The following is a 5,236-nucleotide window of genomic DNA, read 5'->3' as shown; positions in this document are numbered from 1 at the left end:
TTGCACAAACACCCTCATTTTATGAGCCCATGCTGCGTAGTTGGTTTTTGTCAACATTGGATAACTTATACCAATTGAATTTTCTTTTGTTTTATTTGTCTCCATGATGAACTCCCTAAGTGCGTTACTCGAATGATCGCTGAAGCTCTGATACCAGATGATGCACAAATATAACAATACACACACACTTGCTCGTATTGCTCATAAAAATGCAGAACTATCTGATTACTTTAGAATCTGCAACGTACAAATATTTAAAAGACATACAAAGTAATCCTAGAAAATAGGAACTAACTCGTATCTAAACTCCACTATCTTATTTGACTCCTATTACTACTAACTTCTCTGCCGACTAAATCAACAATATTATAGCCACATAACAGCTATAAATTATTTCTAAAATATGTTTAGATTAAATAAAAATCCAACAGGGGGACTAATTCTTTCTTCATTACTCTCACTCATGTATGGGTTTTGTCATATATAGTCCTCCATTTGGCTTTCCAAGGTGTAGAGGGTGAATCCCTCACTTGTACTCCCTAAATCCAAAATTATATATATATATATACAATACAAACTTAGAAAAAAAAAAGTGATCGGGCAATAAATTGTACAAAAAAAAATAAGAACCATAAACAGTTAAACTTCAAAGAAAACTGTGAGAATGACATTCATTATTTTTTTAGTAATGTGTTGTGATAATTAAAAAAAATAATCTTTTATGTTAATGTAGCCTTTACTGTGGTTTGATATTGTGTGAGATAAATATATCAAGAAATAGAATATGAAATGAAATATTATCCAACAAAATAAAGGTTTCAATTGAACAAAAATAAATATTGATGTGAATTATCTTGTCCATTCACATAAAAGAATGAAGGTGTACAAGATGGAACATTTTTATATATAAGAACATAAATTACACAGCAAAAAAAATAAGAAAATACATATAGAAAGAAATGTGGCTCTTTATAATATTGGTTCCTATGAAGCTATAGCTATGGTAGAGTACCATTGCTTGTCCCATAATATGGACCATGCCAAAAACCATTGACCCAGCAGTAGACAGGCCCTAAATGAGGGAACATGAAAATATTTTCAGTTTGTGCCATCCAATCACACGGCTGATTCTGACTACTAAGTGGTAGGGTTCCATTAGGCTGTATAATAAGAACATGAGACGGTAAGGTGACAGCCCTAGCAGACCTTGTCATCATAAGGCCCAGCGGATTGGGCTGTTGTGGATTCTGGACATAGTACCCAGGAAGCTGGTTGACAGCTCCCGGAGGAATTGTCCCCGTAGGCCTTGTCATAGGTCTGTCAGGTATGATCCAACGAGTAGCAGGCCTCTCTAGGCGCGGTCGATTCTGACCTTGTGAATTCAGGCCATGATCCACTGCAACAACAGGCCTTGCATTATTATGAAGGCGGTATCTCATTTCTTCTGACACTTCTGAAGGTACGTTAGGGCAACCGGTAACATCTGTGTATTCTATAGCTAGGTGTTGTTTGAACCTTGTGATGTTATTTACCACCTTGGAGCAGTAATTGCATCTTACCTTTCCTCCATTACCCTCAACCACCACCTCTGTGCCGTGCATCCATGCTCCATCAAGTTTCCTTGTTGGCATCTTCCTGTACAAACCAAATCAAATTAAGTTTAATTTATCTTTCCATTCAAGATATAAGATATGTAATGCACCTTGGACATGGTACTTGAAAATTTAGTAATATATAACAATATATTCTGTAAAGTTTGAAGAATGAAGATATTATTGAGTGTGTAAAGGTTGATACTAGATTACTTAGCAAGTCTAATAACAATACTTTCTAAGGAAATTGTAGAAGCAATCCAACAATAAAATAATTCAAAATCAAAATTATTTAGAATAGTATATTAACCCTCTATCAAATGAAATAAAAGATTAAATTATACTCACAATTAGTTAACTGTGGGAGTTGATTTGAATGAAATAAACTGGGAAAGGAACGATTGCTACTAATGAAATGAGAAGAGATAGTGATGAGACAATGGAAAGGGTTTATAGTTAACCCACATCAAAAGAATAGCTAGTGTGGCGTAAAAACCTAGAAATTGATATAATATATAGGATAGGATAAAATTAGGGTTAAGGCTACAAGTTTTGGGCCCAAATATAAAATGCGTGGTCCAACTAAAAGTCTTATATAAAAGGATGGGATAAAATTTAAGGTTAGACTTAGAAGTTTTAGGTTCAGTTATAGAATATATGGTCCTTTAAAGATGTTGTGCTAACTTTCATATTTGGTCCTTTAAAGGTGTTGGACCTAACTTTTATATTGGGTTCTTTTAAAATTCTTGGGCTCAACTTTTAGAAAATATAATTTTTTTAAAAACAACATTCATTATTATTTTTTTACATTTTTCACAACCTTAAAACCATGGTAAAAGTTATACAAAACCATATTTAGTGATTTACTTGTAATAAAATCTTATTCAAATTGAAAAACATATGATAATAGTATATATTTGAATAATCCTAATTTTTTAAGGACCATTTTCAATTAAAACAAATATAATAATTTTAATTTCTACATATCACTACCATAAAAGTAGAAAAATTAGATCTAACTGTATGAAAAATAATATAGGTTGAAATAGCAAATGAAAAAAGTAGCACCTAGATAAAATAAATATATGTTATATTATTCTTCACTACTTTTCATATAAATCAAACACTATATATTAATAATATTAAATATTACAAGTTTTAGGCCAAATGTTAAATATTTTCTTAAGTGATTGGACATCTTATAAATTTAGTTTGACCAACAATAGAGGTTGTCTATAGCCACAACAAAATATACTCACAAGTGAGCATATTTACATATATGGATAGAATTTCAAGATATTCTTTGTTACTAATTTGTTCAACTGAAATTGTGTAGCTGAGACAAGCACATGAGCCAATATGGATCTCAACGAAATTTCCTATGGGACAAAATACCAAAAATTGGTGATTTCACCTTATAATGGCTCCATATACTAGGCAATCTAGGAATGGAGTTCATATGTACAATGGTGCAGCGACAAAAATAGTAAATATCCCTTGCTCGAGGTGGAGGAATATCAAACACAATCTCAGGCTATGCCCTGTATCTTATTCTATATTATACATCAAAGTAAAGATTTAACTAATAAGGCCCCTTCCAAGTAATTTTTAGGCTAAATTTGATGGAAAATTAAACTAAACATTACTTTGTTTTGGTCCTCTAGTCATCTGTAGGTGATATACAAATGTGTTTGGTTTGTAAAGAACATGAGCATTTTTACGTGTAGTTCAATATCTCTAATTATATTAAAATATATATATTTTAATATGCCTAATTTTTAAAGAACCATTTATTGACACATCTCAGACAAGTCCTAAATCTGTGGTGCAGAAGACTGAATCTTAGTTATCATAACAGTTAGAAATTACCCTTATCCTCTTGTATCTTTATCATTCTGTTGTAAAGATAAACTCTATGTAAACTGATCTTATTTTAGATAGAATAATTGTAACAGACATGTAAAACTAATTCTATATATACAAAAGACCACAACCTGTTTTATGGTGTGGAAAATCCAATATTTACTTGGTATCAGCCTAACTCTCGATCCCTCCTTCTCAAAAACAAAAAAAAACTAATAATAATCATGTCTAATCCCTCTTCCCCAACCTCTGATAACACTGAAACATCCAACACCATTTCTTCTCCCTCCTTGACAAAAATCCATCATCTTCTCACTGTGAAACTCGATTCGAAGAATTACCTCATGTGGAAATTTCAGTTTATGCCTTTATTGAGAGGCTATGATCTCATGGGCTACGTTGATGGGACAATTCCATGTCCTCCTCGTACGATCCCTACATCTTCCACCGGTACAACGGCCAGCACTAATACCATCATAAATCCAGAATATATATCATGGTTAAGCAAGATCAAATCCTACTTGGATGGTTGTTATCTTCTCTAACAGAACCTGTTCTCGCTCAAATTGTTGGGCTTGAGACATCTGCTGATGTTTGGAATGCTCTGCAATGACACTTTGCATCCAACTCCCGATCTCGTATTATGCAACTTCGTCGCGAATTACAATTGCTAAAAAAAGGTAACAAAAGCATATCTGAGTATTTTTTGTTTGCTAAACAGCTTAGTGACAATCTTGTAGCTTGTGGTCATGCCATCACAGCAGCAGATCTGCAGCAATATATTTTGAGTGGCTTAGACTCTGCACATGACGCTATTGTCACAACTCTAATTGCAACTAATGTTGATCTTACTCTGGAAGATTTTCAAGCACATCTTCTCTCATTTGAGATGTGTTTGGAGTCCCAAACTAGTGTCCTTGGAGCTGCACCTACAACACACTTGGCCAAATCTAATTCCAACTATGTTAAACGAAGCAATAATAATTATCATCAGCCTTTATCTCGTTCCTTCAATCATACAAGGAACTATACAAGCCGGCTTCAAAATAAGCAAAGGGGACGGTTATCAACAAGTGTTCGCTTATCATGCCCTTGTCAGCTATGTGTTCGTCAAAATCACCATGTTGTTAATTGTTGGCATCGCTTTAATAAAGATTTTTCTCCTCCTGCTACACCTGCACCTACGGCTTATGTTGCTACATCTCAGCCTATTAATGCATCCACCTGGCTTCCAGATAGTGGCGTCACTCACCATGTGACCTCTGATCTAAGAAACTTGCAGCTTTACTTTGATTATGATGAACCGGATCAAATGCTTGTTGGTAATGGTAATTCTGTTCCAGTGGCTCATGTTGGTAAGTCTCGGCTACACACACCTTCTCGTTCCTTTTAACTGAATAACATTTTACATGTTCCTCATATATCTACCAATTTGCTTTCTGTTGCTCAATTTTCTAAAGATAATAATGTTTTGTTTGAATTTCATCCACATGTTTTCTATGTAAAGGATCGTCAAACAGGGAGAGTGGTACTTCACGGACAATTTAAAGATGAGTTATATCACTTTCATAATGTTGCACCATATCATACTCCTAATTCGGCCTCTTTTTTTAGTTCTAGTTCATTGCATTTGTGGCACAACCGTCTTGGACATCCAATGATGTGGACCGTGCGATCAATAATCAGTTCCTATTCTTTGTCAGTTTCAAATGAGGGTTTTCATTTTTGTAATTCGTGTTATGTTAGCAAGAGTTGTAAGTTGTCATTTCCATTAAGTTCCA

The sequence above is a fragment of the Apium graveolens genome, chromosome 1, assembly GCF_009905375.1.
Source record: "Apium graveolens cultivar Ventura chromosome 1, ASM990537v1, whole genome shotgun sequence".
Classification (NCBI taxonomy): Eukaryota; Viridiplantae; Streptophyta; class Magnoliopsida; order Apiales; family Apiaceae; genus Apium; species Apium graveolens.
This window is presented reverse-complemented; position numbering follows the sequence as displayed.